Source organism: Silene latifolia, chromosome 10 (genome assembly GCF_048544455.1).
Source record: "Silene latifolia isolate original U9 population chromosome 10, ASM4854445v1, whole genome shotgun sequence".
NCBI classification, from domain to species: Eukaryota; Viridiplantae; Streptophyta; class Magnoliopsida; order Caryophyllales; family Caryophyllaceae; genus Silene; species Silene latifolia.
Genome location: NC_133535.1, coordinates 47,564,831 through 47,583,523, shown reverse-complemented (window position 1 = coordinate 47,583,523; position 18,693 = coordinate 47,564,831).

Sequence of the window (18,693 nt, the reverse complement as noted above, 5' to 3'; positions counted from 1 at the left end):
CAATTCTTCAATTCTTCAATTCTCGATTTTCTAATCTGTGATTCAGAATTTTAAAAACCGTCTTCGGAAACAACACATTGTTTTCATAGCCGCCGCAATCTCAACTTAAACCGTCTTTTGAAAACAAACCTAAGACAACCCTTTTAACTGGCCGATCTTCTAAAGATCCCTACTCTTCGGAAGCTGTCTTTCCTCTACATTACAGGTCAAAGGTCAAGTTTGTGTATATGTCTTGTCCAACGGCGTCACGCCAGCAACAAACCTCCAAATCTCATCAGAAGTCGTCTGTCTAGGCATCACTATGCCAAAGTCGACACTCGAGTCTAAGTTCAAAGTCATGCACCATGAGTTTAAACACAAAAAGTCATTCACGATCTTTAATGAACTCATAACCGAGTCACCGTCGCGTCTTCACGACATAACTGCCTTTTATACATATGTGTCGCACTTGCCGTTGTTTTTGCAACCCCCTACCAAGACAAGTTATAACGCCTATCGTTATGTCAAATAGGAATCCCTTGGGTGCCATCAATCGCCAACCAGGAACTCAAGAAGCTGATCAATCTACATCCGCCATGACTTCTACTGAAACCAACAACATTGTCCTGCGACTCCTAGCTACCGTGGAAAACTTGAGCACTCGTCTCTCCCAAGTTGAGGACAAAATGATAACTGGGAATTTTACCTCTTCTGATATTGAGCAAAGGGTTAAGCTCCTTAAAAGTCGGCTACTTGCCATCGACAAAACCAAAACCAGACGGCCTCATAGGTCCTTCCCTGATTTGGGTATGCCTTATGCCACAGCCTTGGAAAGGCTAATCTTATAAGGAAAACTTAAACCAATTGGTCCAACTCCAGACCCTCTACCAAACAAGCGAGGTCGAAGATGGGACGGAAAACTGTTTTGTAAATATCACCAGGGTCGCGGACATGACACTGGGATGTGTCTCCCTCTAAAAGGCGCCATCTTTAATATGATCGAAAAGGGTGAATTACCACAACCTCCCTCAACAAACAACAAAAACAACCATCCAGAAAACCCAATTGGATACAGTCAAGAATCTTTCCTAGACTGCTCTCATCTCATCTCTCCTGACGATGAGAAAATTCATGCAATTGACGAAGATGACATACAAAGCGCTATAATGATGCTCTCTGTCTCTATCAACAATATATTCTCAAAGCTGCAAGTGGCTATTGATGATTTGAACACTCGGGTAGCTAGTTTGGAGAAGAGGTTTGGTAGTACCAAAAATGAACCTGACCATCAAGGAAACCAACCCTTGGTTCACCAACCAACAGCTGTTGAAAATGAGGAATCATCCGATAGTTCCCATACCCACGAACCTACCGACAAAGAACATGAAATGACCTCACCAAAATACCCTTCAAAATATCAAGCAACATCGCAAAAACTTCCCACTGACAACAACCCAATCCTGCTTCCGCCCATGATTGAAAAAAACAAAAACAAAACTCACAAAAACATCCCAAAAAACACCAATGTGGGAACTATGGGAAAACATCAAAGGGTATTCATAGATCTGGGAATAACATATGGCACTGCTCTGGATATACTTGCTTCAGAAGGAATGCTCCAACCCATTGGTCCGACTCTGGACAAACCCGAACACAAAAGAGCCCGATCTTGGGATGGTAATGCCTATTGCCAATACCATCAAGGCAAGGGCCATGACACCAAACCCTGCTTCAAACTCAAGCATGTCATTCAAGATATGATTGAAGCTGGCAAAATCATAATTGCACCTCTCAGTCAAGACAATCCTCCTGAATGTCTCAAATCAAACATCAAGGTTGAGCGTTCTCAAAGGACATTCACTAAACTCAACACAACCTATGCCGAAGCTCTTCAAAAACTAAACACAACTTAAGGGAAGCTACAACCAATCGGGCCCACTACGGACCCGTCTGAAAGCAGGAAATCCCGTTTCTGGGACGGCAGTGCCTATTGGCAATATCATCAAGGAATTGGTCATGACACTGAAACGTGCTTCAAACTGAAACATGTTATTCAAAATATGATCGACAATCATGAACTGATAGCTTCACCCCTATGGCAACCAAGTGATGAAGACAACCCTAATGAACATCTCTTTCTGCAAGGAGATAAAAGCCTCATCGACTGTTGTCCTCATATCATTCCCAACAACGAGAGTGAAGTGCTCAAGTGGGTCAATGCTCAAGATCAAACATTCAAGCCGCTGGATGCTGCAAAGGAGATCCTTGAGGAGGAAAGTTATCATTAGGAGTCCGTATCTACGATTAAGTCTGAGTCCGAGTCCGAGTCCGAGTCTTAGGCTTTCTCATATCCATCCTAGTGTCTGTCCTTTTATTCCTAAGTGACAAACTGGGGGCTGTCCCCATGATTCACATGTATTCATCGAGTCTGTGCTAACATCTTATTTATCTAAATAAAAGCACAATTTCCAGCTATCATATATTCTCCTCTTTACCATTTCCCGTTGACAACGAGAATTGATTTGAGAATTGATTTAAAACAAACAACATGTTCCAATTCAATGTGAGTTCACTCGAGTGACATTCCGTGCTGAGTAAGCAGAGAACTCGAAACTCCGTGTCCATTCTCTTTACCGATTCCATGTCTGGAAATAGAAACCTTTCAATAGCACCCAATTTAGAACGAGCTTCTATCAACAGGATCCTGCGACGAACCTAGATTACAAACCAGAACATCTCCTTGTTCATGATCAATGACGGAAGGCAAGCCCATTCCCCACAAAAACATCACATCACCAAATATCAACCTCTCACCAACAGGCACATTCCCGTCTGCACCTTTACCTTCCTCGAACGAAGGACAACAAAAAACAATATAGCCATTCATCCAAAGCCAAAGCGAAAGGCCAAAATTAAAGGCCCAAGCCAATATCCATTCACCCAAAGCCAAAGCGAAAGGCCAAAATCAAAGGCACAAGCCAATATCCATTCACCCAAAGCCAAAGAAAAAGGCCAAAATCAAAGGCCCAAGCCAATAGCCATTCACCCGAAGCCAAAGCGAAAGGCCAAAATCAAAGGCCCAAGCCAATATCCATTCACCCAAAGCTAAAGCGAAAGGCCAAAATCAAAAGCCCAAGCCAATACCCATTCCCCAAGCCAAAATCAAAACAAAACAAGATTGAAACCCTTTTTCTCAAAAAGGCCAAAACCCAAAGAAAACATCCAACACACAAAATCTCGAACCAGTAAGTCCAAAACACCAAGTCCAGGACCAACAAGCCCAAAGCCCGGGACCAACGAGTCCAACACACCAAATCCCGGATCGACAAGTCCAAAACACCAAACAAGTCAGTCCAAAACACCAAGTCCAGGACCAACAAGTCCAAAGCCCATGACCAACGTTTCTTCCCTCCAAACTTCGGGACCAACAAGTACAAAACACAAAAATACCAAAATCATACGTCAAAGAGCTAAAATGATAGCTCAAGACTCGTCAATTAACAACAAACCCATCCTTTCTTCACCCTTAAGTCCTTCCAGAGACTGTCACAGGGAGACCTATTTAGGATCCTAGGGATTCCCCTCAAGGTCATAACCAACACTGCTCACACAACAAGAAACATTTTCACCAGCTATGCCTCTTCGATTCATGATCAAGAGGTATTTCTCTCCAATCAACTTTCGAGTCACCAAACGGAATTCACCGTCGTGACCCTTAACTCCATATTTTTATCTGTCAAACAAACCCATTATTACCAAGCTTCACATTCCATAATGTCGAAGCCATTTTTTACCCTGACCCAGATACGGAGTCCTCGAATGCTCTGCTACCGAGAACGGGACATACCCAATCTACCCTTAGAGTCCACTTTTTAGTGTGCTCACATGATAAGGAACATTTTTACAAATTACACCTCTTCGATTCATGATCAAGGAGGAATTATCTCAAATCAATTTCTCGAGTCACCAAACGGAGTTTACCGTCGCGACCCTCACACTTTAAGGTCCTAACAACTGCCTTAGGCACACATTCAGACGAGTCACCAAACGGAATTTACCGTCGTGACCCTCACAGTTTAAGGTCCTAACAACTCGCTTAAGCACATGTTCAGAACTACGATCTGGTTTGATTTCACACCATGTGAATACGTAGGCAGTCCTTCAAGGACACAACCATACACCTCAAAATCACTTTAAGGTCCTAAAAGTTAACTTAGGCACACACATTCAGAACTACGATCTGGTTTGATTTCGCAAACGCGCGAATACGTAGGCAGTCCTATTACTAGGACACAACCACACCCCCACACTCATTCAATTTTCACACCTTCAATTTGCAACCCATTGCACACACAGCTCAGAACTACGATCTGGTTTGATTTCGCAAACACGTGAATACGTAGGCAGTCCTATAACAAGGGCACAACCGCATACTCCTTTCACAACATTTCCAATTTTCAATCCTCAATAACCAGCTCAGAACTATGATCTTGTTTGATTTCGCAAACATGCGAATACGTAGGCAGTCCCCCAACAAGGACACAACCGCACACCCATTTCAATCTCAACCATCAACATCAATCCTCAAAAGCAGCCCACCCAGCTGCCAAAATTAATCTTATACCTCTTTACTGGGGGCTTCTTCCTTAAGACGTCACCCATTCCTTACTTTGTCAAAATCCAACCTTCTCACTCTGGGGGCTTCTCTTTCAAGACGCCACTCATCTTTTATCCTCAAACATCTTTTGAGTCTCAACTACAGTCCAAAATAAAACCGCCCATAGCCTAGTGCTCGGTTCGGACGATGACAAGGTCTTGGTTCCGCTCTCAGAATCATCATACCTTGAGAAGGGATCTCAAACAAGAAAACGGAGGCAAAGATGTCTGAAGAAGATAATCAATTCATGTTCCCCAGCTGAGCGGACCTTCCAATCCAGGGATCTGATGCGCGTTGTCACCCTTTCTTAGCTAGGAGTTGCACTTACATGTGCAAAGTCTGTCAGAGTCACCCCCGTGTCGTGTCGATACCGACTTTGTATCACGTTCACGATCGTCTGCTTGTCAGTCTGTCAGTATGCGTCTATGTGAGTCAATGTCGCAACGGTTATGTGTCTCTAATTTATCAAATCACAGATCTACGAGTAACAAGACTCGCCTTTAAGCTTCACAACATTCAAAACTTCTATCTTCCTTCGCGTGAGACATTACATGCCAGTTGCTTATATGCTAACTGCTCACATGCTTATGTGCTTATGTGCTTTTATGCTTGCATGCCTACGTGCTTGTCTATGCGACTGCGGATTTGTGTTGTCACTAACCATACAGGTAATCTTGAGAAGATAAACTCACTCCAGCTAAGTATTGGATTCTTCCCAACAAACGGCGACCCATCAAGTCCAAGAGCTTTAACCCCGCCGATTACATGGCTTACTCTACCTCCCAGCGAGCAGGAACTCATATCCCCGACGAGTCCTGAGAAGTTTCTAACTCCCCAGCGAGTGCCGATTTTTAAATAGATGTCACACATGCTATTTTCTACAGTCGATCATTCGACCATAGATGGTTGGCGAGCCTTACAACGCATATGGCTGGCGAGCCTTTGTCCGTAAACAAGATACAACTCAAGGACGTATCTCGAAGATGCCTCGGGTACGACTCCTTATCACAGCTGGCGAGCCTTTGCACGCACACATGATACGACTCAAGGACATATCCCGAAGATGCCTCAAGTATGACTCCTTCCTATGGCTGGCGAGCCTCAAAACGCACCGTCTTCAACACCGGCTGGCGAGCCTTTGCGCGTAAAAGACTCAAGGACATATCCCGAAGATGCCTCGAGTGCGACTCCTTATCCGGCTGGCGAGCCTCAAAATGCACCACCTTCAACACCAGCTGGCGGGCCTTTATCCGCAAACTTGCAAGGACGTATCCGAAGATGCCTCAGGTATGACTCCTTCTTATGGCTGGCGAGCCTTTATACGTAGTCTAATGGACATTAAACGACCCGAATAGGAAGTTGACAAACTCTAAAATGTTCCCGATGGCAGGTCCTTGACTCGAATCCCTGAGTCGCCTCGACGTCGCCCCTCCCGACGGCAGGTCCTTGGTTCAAACCCTTTTGAGTCGCCTCGACGTCGCAATGGTTTTCAGGTTGTAATCTTCGATTGACCTGGAGGCCATAATTTGACTTTCGCCCTGTCCAAGCCTCAGTCAAAGTGGGGCTCTGTAGATACCCAGTATCTTCACCTTCCAAAAACCACCCGATGATGATCGATCTATAACGTGTTTTTGATATGCGTGCGTGGATTGGCTATACATGAGACGGTTTAATGCACTACTCGGATATGAAAAATGATTTCAAAAGTTTTCTAACTTCATTTGCATTAAAATAACACTATTTAGAGTTAAACCATCTTCGGACCCAAAACCGACTCAGAAACCCGCAACTCGAGTCAACCTGAGTCAACACGAGTCAACCTGAGTCAACACGAGTCAACCCAAATCTCGAATGTCAAAAATAATGCCATTAATGTCTTTATCATGTCATTTCCATTAAAATGACCCTAATTAGAGTCAAAACCGACACCGAGCCAAAAACCGACTCGAAATTCAAATCCCGACTCACACGGGTCAAACCCGAGTCAAAGACACAAATTACCTACCTCAAGTAACACCAAAATCATCTTATCAGATGCCCATATTGTTACACGACATTTCATATGAATGCCACATATCAACAATGGATGGAGAATTGGCCACGTCCAAATTGAAAGGGACAATACACCCCTTTCCATCACGAGGTGGCTCGCGCTTCTTTAGGCCATCTGCTTAGCCTCTAAGCAAAATCAACCGACCTACCTCCCCACATTTCTCTATAAATACCCACCATCACACACTAAAATCTTTACACGAGCGTCCACCCTTCACCTCTCCCTTAAACTTCTAGACTCGACTTCCTAAGTCACAAAATCGACACGTGTTTACGACCTACCGATCGTAAACACAAGCCTTACACATATTGTTTGGTACCGTCGCCGTGCATTCGACCGACCCATTTGACCAAATCAATTCATCAATCAACATGTTTTAATTAACATATTTTCAACATATTTTCAAAACAAAATCCTTTATTAATGCACTCTTTTTAAACTTCTTTGATCGCGAGTAGTCACAACGAGAAAACCGTCTCAAAAGTCATCTACCACGCAAACATCAAAATACGTAAGTTTAAGGGTGTAAATATCTCACTTTAATTCATGTCTTCACTGTTTTAATGAGTTTAAAAGCATGAACAATGCATAACACGATTCAAATTTAGGTTAGACTAGCCAAAACCGAGTTTTGGCCTGAGACAGTAGCTCCATGCTATGCAGGGAGGCTCGCGCCTCTTGTGGGTGTCTAGGTCAGACTCATCCGTGATTGTTCTCATCTTTCCTCTTTATTTCTTTCTTATTTGCAATCGGTTTTTACCATTTTAAATGTTTTAAATCGTTTTTAGGACAAACTTTTTTAACCATAAATCATAATCACCCTTAGTTCTTAATATCATGACGGTTTAATCCGTGACTCGGTGATATTAATTGGTTAATTATATTTTAAAGGAAATCCTTTTCTTTTATTTACCATTTTAATTCATTTTTATGATAAACATATTTTGACCATTACAAAAATCATCCTTGGTTCCTTATACCATGACGGTTTATTCCGTGACTCGATGATATTATTGGTTAATTACATTTTAATGGGTATTTTAACACCCTTTTATTTTATTTACCATTTTTCTCATTTGTTTACATTTGTAAATATATTAGTCATAATTCGTAATCATCCTTGGTTCTTTATACCATGCCGGTTTAATCCGAGTACGATGATTAACTTGACTAATTAGAAAGAAATGAACTTAACATGATTAGTTCAAATCAAGCCTTTTATATTTTTATTCGTAAACTATACTTTTCAAACTTGCAAATCCGACAACCAATATTACTAACATTATAGTAATTATTCCGAGTCATGCAAATCATACTTGCAAATCATTTATTCAGAAATACGGTTTTAAACAACCATTTTAACAACCAGGAGGCATCTCTTGGTTCGCCCCATGGCTCGCGCCCCAAGAGGCCCCCTGCTTTCATATTTCAAAACCTGGGTAGAGCCCCTTACCTCGCCAATAGGCTCGCGCCTTAACAGGGCTACCTGACACTGTTCTGCCTCGTTTTTAGTACTTGTCTAGGACGATCCCGATTACGGTTTATCCGCATACGTGATGGATCCGATTGACGGGTTTGCATTTTACACTTTATCTTTTAAACACACTTTTTCAAATAATGGATCGTTTTGAGCGTCATAACCCGAATTTGGTAAATGGATGTTTAATTTCCGTTCTCACATGCAAATCAACCATTAATCCAACTTGACATCTTATGCTTGATATTTGGATTAACAAACCGACTTGGAAAGCTCACATGTTAGGTTAACACTTTTGGATGTGCATTCATGCATTTACACCGTTTTATCAACTCTTGCACTTAAACAACCACGATCGATCAGTAGAGGCCGCTAACGCGGGCGGGATTGGGTCTCCAATTAAAGGGCTTCCCAATACGTACTCTCACCCCTTACTCAGAACCTTTGGATAGTGGATGGTCTTATCCAGGGCGTACGAGAGTCATTTTAGGCATAGAATGCTAAAAAGGGGTCGAGTCCTTATCTTTAGTACCTATGTCAAACACCGCTTTTGCCTTGATTGACCTAGGTATAAAGCGGATTCGAACGGGTTCCAAGCATCCCACAAATATTTGGTGGTGACTCCGAACATCTCTAATCGTTTCGAGACCTTTACCGAGACGAAACCGACCGATCTAAAGCGATCCGGTCGAAAGCATTTTTACACCACCGAGCGTGGCTTTCTAGACCGCTGCATGTCCACATATTGGCTTGGCGTGCAGGTGGCCCGTGACCGCAGATCGGTAGGTAGCCCAAAGCCACAGACCGGCCTGTGGCCCATGTCCACATAATTAAAGGCATTAATATTTAATAATTGAAAATAAGACGGGATAAATATAATAATAAAATAAAGAAAGACGGAATTGGAGTTGGGCCGTGTGCTATAAGGCTTGGGCCAACCATGTATGTTGCGTAAATTAATAGAGTAATTTTCGGGATTAATTGATGGGTCGTGTGCATTGGGCCGCGTGCCGAGTATAGCTCGAGTAATATAGTAGTAATAATAATAATAGTAGTATTTTTATAATAAATAAACAACAACAACAACAACAACAACAACAACAACAACAACAACAACAACAACAACAACAACAACAACAACAACAACAACAACAACAACAACAACAACAACAACAACAACAACAACAACAACAACAACAATAATAATAATAATAATAATAATAATAATAATAATAATAATAATAATAATAATAATAATAATAATAATAATAATAATACAATAATATTCCTAATTGGTGTCCATATAACCTTAACCTACCTATATAAATAGATGACAATCTACAACAATAGACCTTATTCATCATAAAAACACAAATAATTCAAATAAGAGAAAAGAGAAGAAAGAATTAGCTGGGAGATCGTCACAAGGTAATTTTCTAATCATCTCATAACATACTCACCTTAAGACTAATATAATTCGTTAAATAGACAACCGTTGACTGACCCGAGACCGTCACCATGACCTTGGACCACCAGGGATTTACCAGGACCCACCATTGACCACCACGGACCACGGGTAAAGGGAGTTTCAGGCGGGGTTAGGGTGGTTGTTTGGGTGCGTTGAACATGGGTTTTGTACCCTTTATTGAGCATGCCTTGACCTGGGGTTGGTAGGTGGTTCCTAGGTGAGGAGTCGACCACCGTGGATGGTCATGGGTGGTCTAAAGTGGTGTTTTGCGTGGTGGTTGCCGGAAAACACGCGATAGGGCATGGTAATGCTAAACACGTTTGAACCGTTTTATACACGATTGCTTTGACTTGTTGGACTCGAACTAGGCTTGGCTTGGTCTATGGTCATTAGTCGGTCCTAGTGGTTGTGTTAGGGTTGTCGGAGGTGGTGATTTGTGTGGATGGTTGACGGGTTTTGCGAAAACAGGGGGAGTTTTGGTTGTTGTTGTTGTTGTTGTTGTTGTTGTTGTTGTTGTTGGTGGTGGTGGTGCCATGAGTTGCTGGCCGTGGGTGGTGGTGACTGATGGTTGTTTGGCCGTACCTAGGCTGCTCCAGGAGGGACTCGTGGTGGTCACGGGCTTCCATGGTGGTGAGTTGTTTGTGTTGTTTGTCGGTGTCGGGTTTAAGGAGGGAAAATAGGGCGTGGTTGTGTGGGTTGTAGGGGGCGGTATGTCTGGTGGTTAGGGGCTGGTTGTGTGCGTCATGATGCAGGCTAGAAGTGGCGAGCCTGGGTGGTGTCGTTGGTGGTTGGTAGTGTCGGGAAAAGACGGGTGAAGGAAGGGTATTGAACATGGTTTTGACGTGTTGTATGGGGTTGTGTTCACGTGTGTGTTCACGGGTTCTATTGTTGGGTTTTATTTAATTATTAAGACGGGTTAACTCGGGTTTTGATGAGTAATCGGGTTTTGACTTTAATAAACGGGTTTTCGTATTATAAGTAAAACGGGGTTTATAATTACACGAAATTATAGTTAACGTAATTAATTAATTAATTTATAATTGATTAAAATAAAGAATAAAGAATGATGTATATAATTTGTAGATTATTAAATAAGAGTAATGTAATTAATAAGTAAATTCATAATTGCTATTAGGTGACGATTTTGAGGTGAAGTATTTCTAAGTCGTGCTTGAGCTAATTAATTGGATTTGCTATTGAATTATATTTGCTGCGAGGTAGGATAACTACTCAACTGGCTGTTATTATTGTACTTCACATGAAGTATTTATTAAGGGTGTTCATTCGCGGTTCGGTTCACCTAACCTCTAATTTAATTCGGTTCGCACACGGTTCGGTTCGTCAAAACTCCGAACCTAAACCGCACCGTTAGAAACGGTTATAAACGGTTCGGTTAACCACTTTAAACGGTTATTAGCGGTTCGGTTACCAGTTAACCGTTAATCGTTCTATATTAAATTTTTTTCAGTTTTCGTTAATTTTTGGGAATTTTTTCTAATAGTTTAATTAAATTTTCATTATATATTATACCCAACAATAAAATTAATAAGCTAAACTTTAGCATTAATCAATTTAAGAAATTTTAAATTTGGATACACTAAGAAAATTAAACGAACGAACAGTTTTTTATATAATATTTTAATTTTTTGCTTACTTTTTTGTGAAATGGTTCGGTTCGCGGTTAATCGGTTATCTAAAATTGCGAACCTTAACCGAACCTTTTCCATAATTAAGTTAATGGTTCGGTTCAAAGAACCGCTTTGTCGAAACAGTTCGGTTAATCGAACCTTTAAAATGGACGGTTTTTCGGTTATTGCGGTTCGGTTATTGCGGTTCGGTTTATTCTGAACACCTCTAGTATTTATGACTGGAAGTATATTTGTTAGTGTTCTGGCTGGGTTGTCATTGTGGTTGATTATTGTGGATTATATCCGGCTGATTATTATTATTTATCGTTGCATTCATATAAGCATGACATTTACATTATTTATCAGATTTATTCTGGCAGACATTACTTATAGTAATGTATAGTGGTTATCAGATTTATTCTGGCAGACGATTATAATCGTGAATTCTCAAGGCAAGCCCCAGGCTGGTTCTGCAGACCGTCTGGTGGATATTTATCAACTGTGTGTTGAGGCAGACATTACTTTATAGTAATGTGTTGTGTTTTATCACCTTCGGGTTGAGGCTACCCCAACCAGGGATTGGCGGGATGAATAGTGTTGCGAGTGATGAACTCGGCTGAATGGTTCTATTAAGTCATATCATGCATATTCATATTGTTATTGTCATCTACTGTTGTTAGTTATTCCTACTCAACCTCATGGTTGACAGTGTATTCGTGAACACCTGTGATGAACCATAATGGGGAGCAGATTTGACAGGCACTAAAGATTAGCTGACTTGGGAGCTTATAGGAATGCGTGAGGATTTGGCCAGTCTACCTAGAAGTCTAGACCACATAGATTATCTAATCACTTTATTTATTTCCGCTGCGAGTTGTACATTAATTTGATATTAAGTTTTAGTTAGTTAATTTGTAATGAACATCGAATCGCTAAAGTTTTATTTAAAGTACTTTGGTTTGTTGTACTTTGTTATTCACGACCTCAGGAAACCGAGATGGTAACAGTCCTATTTATTTGGGAATGTCTTGCTAAAGGCTCCTAAATAAAATGGAGGTCTTACACTTATGTATAGTTTTGTTGAGCATTTTGCATGATATAGTTGCTGTGTGGTGAATGATAACATATGATAGTTGAAAGGATGAAATTGAAATGTCTACTTGAATGGGGTATATGTGATATGAGCAGGGAATTGTTTCATATGAAATGCATTTATTTGAATTAGTGTTGCGTGGTTGAATATGATGAGTTTTGAAGCCGTAATTTGCATAGTTGATAAGATTCTTGCATGAGATAATTGTTCATATGGTATGTGATAACATGTAAGAGTTGGATGAAACTAATGATACGTATGACATGTTTTGGGAAAGCTTGTTACGTGTTAGTGTGTGAGAAGTCTTAGCCCCGTCCTTTAGCATTTCAATACCGTATATATGTTTGAATTTCATTAATGCTATAGTTAGAGTGTGATTAGTAATGGTTGTTAGTAAAATAGTTGCTAGTATAAGAAAAGTAATCCTTAGTCGGAAATTTCAAACCATAGAGAATCACCCAGCCGAGTGCGAGCTAGTACTCGACCGAGTACCAGTCACTCGACCGAGTGAACCCTACCACTCGACCGAGTGGACCAATTTCCAGAAACTTGAAAATTTATGGAAGTGAGGCACTCGACCGAGTGGACTCAGCACTCGACCGAGTGCTATTTTCTGGGTTGTGAAATTCGCAAGATTTGTATTATTACCTTGTTTCTTGCATTTCTTCATCATTTCTCTTGGCAAAAATACCAAAATCTCTTTAAATCTTTTTCTAAAACTCCATTATGGATGATTGTTGCTTGGACTTAAGTTTTCTACTCCATTTTATCCTCTTAATTCTTGTTAATTAAACAATGTAAATGGTTTTCCTATCACTCTTAATTTGTTCCAATTTGATTTCGTTTAAATCCACCTGATTCCTCCAAATTTTGCCAATTAAGTGCATGCCTTGTTTGATTCATTATATTAATCACCTTTTTTACCATTTACAATGTCAAGCGCAAAATTTTCATGTTGAATTTTGCTCAAAATTTTTCTTATGAACTCGAAAATATATGTTTTCTTGAGTAAATAATTTGACTTGATGTTTGTTGCATGATTAATCGTTTGACAAGGACTAAAGTTGGGTTGTTATTGGTAACTCTTATCATACATTTAAAATTTTATTTTTGAAAATTTTGTCACGAAATTTTGAAGCTTGGATGTTCATGTTTGAGTTTCGGTTTATTCTAATGCTTAAAACTTAGTTTAGTTGACTAATAAGGGCCAAAAATCTTGTCATGCTTAAGTTTTGACTTTCCTTTGTCAATATCGACATGTATTATTCCGAATCGGAATTTAACCTTAAAATGCTATCCAAAATCTTTTGAAATTTCATCTTATAACGAACGGTTTTGATCTTTGCACTCAAAACATGATCCAATTGTTCTTGATATTTAATGCTCGTTGACGTTGCATTGTATTGTATTAAGCTAGCCGGTTTGCCTTACAAATCGCCTCAAGTTTTGACATGTGTGTTAGTTATATCGAAAGTGACCTAATTTTGATTTTCATGCTCTATTCTTTGTCTAGTTATGTCGTAAAGTTTCAAGTGTTATTTGTTGATGTTGGGCATAGCCTTAAAATTTGAAAAATTTGTTTTAAATTTTTCTTGAATTTATTGAGTAATAAGAGTTCAATTTCTATTAGTAATGTTATGTATTGTCTTAAGTTTAGAATTCTGCCTTAAAATCTTGACCGAATTTTGATTTCCTGCTTTTATCTTAAACTTGGCTTAACGGTATTTTTAAAGCAATAATCTTTATGAGTATCACTGTAATAACATGGTTTAAATCGAAAATTTCCGTTTTAAAAGTGGACCAAGTTCTTTTTGAGATTTCATGTGTACACCACTAAATTTTGATTTTCATGATTGAAACATGGCTTAATTGTCCCATAGTGCCCTCAACCTTTATTAACGGTGATATGTATGGAAAATTAAAGTGTTAATGCTCAATTTTGGATTTTGTGCTTAATACTTGGTTTAGATTTGCCACAAGCTTACATACAACCTTTGTTAATAAATGTGTTATTTTGCTTATATATGAGTCTCAATGCTTTGTTTACCTTTTGGGTCGTATAATTTTGATGAGTAAAGACGTATGGATAATTTGTTGAGTAGTAGTTTTGATGAGGGTAGTTGGACAAATGCTAATAATTTGTGATGAGTGGTGTTGTATTTGAGGGTTATGAGTGTGAAACATGTGTTTTATTGGGGTTAATGTAAGTTTCGTTTGAGTTTGATTTGAACCGTGTAAGTAGGTAGGTGTATGATTCATGTTTGGAAAGTAGGGGTAGTAGGAAGTGATTTTAGCTTGCGTAGGGTATTTTGGAATTGAGTAAGATCATTGTATGAGGTGATTGTGGATAATGAGTGATATGCGATCTAGGTTGACTATTTGTTGAGTGTTTGAACTTATGGATAGTGAATGAGGTTTGGATTTCATATTAAGGAATATTGTTGTTGAACATGACTTGGAAATTTTGGTTGATAAATAAATGAGATTTGAATGGCGGAATAGTGAGGAAACAATTGAGGTACCTAAGGATAGAATAAGGTGCTAATTTGGGTTGTTGACGTGAGCGTGTCGTTGTACACCCAATCAAAACACATTTATAATACTCAACAAACAACTAGTTAGTGGTAAGTCGAGGTCGATCCATGGGACGGTGTGCTTTGGGTTCTAAGTCTATCTATCTCAATTTATGCTAGTGTCACATTTTGTTTGGGTTTGTAGTTGTGTTCTAGACTAATGGAAGCAATAAAGTATAACAAGCAATGAAATGAAGGATGTAAACAAATGATTAAAAGTTCTAGGATATCATGGATTCATAGGGGATTCATGGGAGTTCATCATACAAACATGTTCACAAAGTTGCAAGCAATTTATGTTGTAAAGGAACCGAGTTGGTTTATGTCTTACGGTTCTTAGGAAGAGTTGGGTCCCGGAGCCGAATCGATTAGATTGTACAACACCTACAAGTCGACTTACTTTCCTCCTAATCACTTCTATGCATGGTCTAACAAGACTCAAGTTGGTTTATATCTTACAAGTCAAGTTGAGTAGATAAGAGATGGTTGTAAATGCAAGGATGCATAGGCTTAGCATTTCATCAAACATAACATGTGCATAGGTTGACATCACAACAAGCAAGCAATTTAATCATGGAAACATATTAGATTAAGCATTAATCATTCCCCGTGTTGGTTTCCCCTAATTATCCACTAATTCTAGTTTAGTAACTACTCACTTATTATCATGGAGAACATGTCATTAATGGTGTCAATCATCACAACAAGTGTAAACATGATAAGAGAATGAGGAGATAAACAATAAAGAGTAAAGGGTAAAAGAAATATACCAACTTAAGATGATCCAAATAATAAAGCAAAGAATAATAGACGAAAACTTGATTGATTGATGAAGAGTTGTCAATTCTCCAATAATAACCCAATAATCTTTAATTACCCAAAAGTAACAAACTTGAACAACAATTAAGGAGAGATTAATGTGAAATTTGTGGAAAGATTAAGGAGTAATCTAGTCTATTCTACTCCTAGTCTAATCTAAGAGAGTTTTCTAATATGGAAGCCCCCCCCCCCTTTGATTATCATCAAAATGGGGTATTTATGGTAGTGCCTCATTAGGTTAACTAAGGCTAAACTAGTAATTAACAATTCTAAGTTCTAAGCAGGGAATAGCTAGTATTTCGGAGAGATGGGCATCTTTGCTGAGGACGCCACGATCCGCTCGTCCAAGAGGTAAATCCGCTCGGATTGTTTCATGGAGGGACGAGCGGCTGAGTGGCTGGGACGCTCGGATCCAGGGCTTCTTGGACGAGCGTTTTGGCTTCTTGGACGCTCGGATTCTTCTTCAGAATCCTTCTCTTCGCGAATTCCTTATTCTTGCAATGTTAGTCTTTGGTTCTTGCCCTTCCTTCAATTCCTGTTCAACCAAGATCGTCAATGTCCTTCCGAAAAGGCTCAAGAGACGGGAATTTTCCGCCTAATTGTCTCCTTTCCTACAAATCAAACACAAAGCAATAGGAAAGCAAAATAGGAAACATTTGACGGGTAGAATGGCTATGAGACGCTATAAAAATATGCAAAATAGGTTCAATTAGGAGACTAAATGTGCGCAAATAATGTTCACATCAAATATCCCCAAACCGAACCTTTACTCATCCCGAGTAAAGAGGTGACAAAAACTAGACCTTTATTTAAACTAACATACTAATATAGCCGATGTGAGATAATTAGCGGGTCTCACTCCGCCCCTTCAACTCACAACAAGACAACCATGAGGTAGGATGCCTTCTTGCAAGGCAAGGTGGGTCTTGCCAAAATGGCAACACATCCAATCATTAAAGCACACAAAATCAAGTAATGGATGCATCTACAAAAGAATAGCCACTTTCCTCATCTAAGTGGCGTAAATTATCTAAAGGGGAAGCAATTCAAGGGTACACACTCCTCCATAGATACAATTTCTTCAAACTACTAAGCCTAGAAGGATACCAATAAATCACCTCCAAGTTGTGTCAAGCTAGGGTACCTTTGTCCTCAATCGTTAAATGCTTTCGTCAAGAGTAGACTCCCTATGGTGTTAGAAACACTGGAGGATCGCGGAATTCCCCTTCTTGCCTAGACAAGAAGAAGGGTCGTCCCCTCTCTACCATGCACAAATATGGATACGATGGATAAAGGGATCAATAGGATTTGAGTTTCATTTGGTAGTTTGCTTTTGTTGTTGTTTATCCCCCCAATTTCTTGTGGCATTTGAGATTTTGAGAACATTTCTTTTGCCATTTCTTTGATGTTTGGCATTTCAGTACTTGACAACTTTCAACTTTTTGCATTTTCTTTTGAACATTTTTAAAGTCACCCCAATTTGTAACGAGGGTGCCTTATATTTAAAGCATAGGAGTTTTCATTTTTGTTACTCCTCTTTTCTTTTGATGCATTTGCAAACTTTTTCTTTTCTTTTCATTTCATGAACTCAAATTTTTGAACAATTTTTGTGTGCCCATTCCCTTTGATGACAAAACGTGGTAGAATATGGATGATGGATGGTTGCATGGTTTCAAGAGTCACCTTGGAATAAATGGTAGCCAAGGAGTTATCACACCACAAGGTACTCTTGACTAGGCCTTAATCCATGGGTCAAAGGATACTAGGATGACACATCCTAGGGTGTTTTCCAAGTATTCTAACAAGCAAAGTTTTAAGAAGAAAAGCATCTACAAGGGCCTTACATACACTTGTCAAGCTTCCCAAATAGATGGTTTCACAAAATTTTCTAACCATGCAAACTACATGCCATGATGCAACTAACATATATATAACCTAATGCATATGCTTCTACCAACTAGTATGCCAAATAATCTAAATGCAAATCCTATAATCACATTGTTTATACCGCATCAATCAAAATAAAGCCACATAGTCATTAACATAAAGAGGAAAAAGGAGATTGGAAAGATCATACCATGCTGTCTTCAATATCCTCATGTCTCAGATGTGGCATAGTCGATCAATGTGAACAAGGATGAACAAACACAATGTATACAAAATATACAAGACTACACTATAAAGGAAATGAACTTGTTTTTGGATTTTTAAATTTTTCAAATTTTTTTTTGTATTTTGTTTTTAAGAAATTAAAAGACATATTTTTGTGATTTTTTTGAAATTTTTCAATTTTTATGCATTTTTAGATTATAAATCCCCATCCCCCACTTTATTTTGGACATTGTCCTCAATGTATATGTAGGAGTAGGAATAAAAAGGAAATACATGTTTTTGGATTTTTTAATTTTTTTAATTTTTTGAAGTAAAGTACAAATGCAATGATGTGATATGAATGCATGCTCTAACTAAATGCAATTCTATATGACATATATAACAAATGAATGCAATCTAAACTATACTACATGTTGCATGATTTCTAGTAAATTATGGTCACCTATGATCAAACCTCCCCAAACCGATTTAAACACTATTTCTAGTGTAGAAATGAATAGGGTTGGTCATTAGTGACTATCCATGAATTCTAGTCTATATGCAACTATCTACATGGGGTATATCACAATGCAAACTATACTACATGAAAATGCAATATGAAATATAATACAACGCATGTGAAGGCTAAACTAAATGCAATGCACTATACAAAAGAGAGAGGGAGAGAAGAGTATCATACAAATGGAGGTGGTGAGGTAGGCATCTCTCACTCGTCATCATCATCTTGGTGGTAGCCATACCTACTAGAGCTTCCTTCTTGATCATACCCTCCTCCTTGACCAGAGTATCCTCCACCTTGACCACTAAAGTTCCCGGCTTGGTTCCCTTGATTAG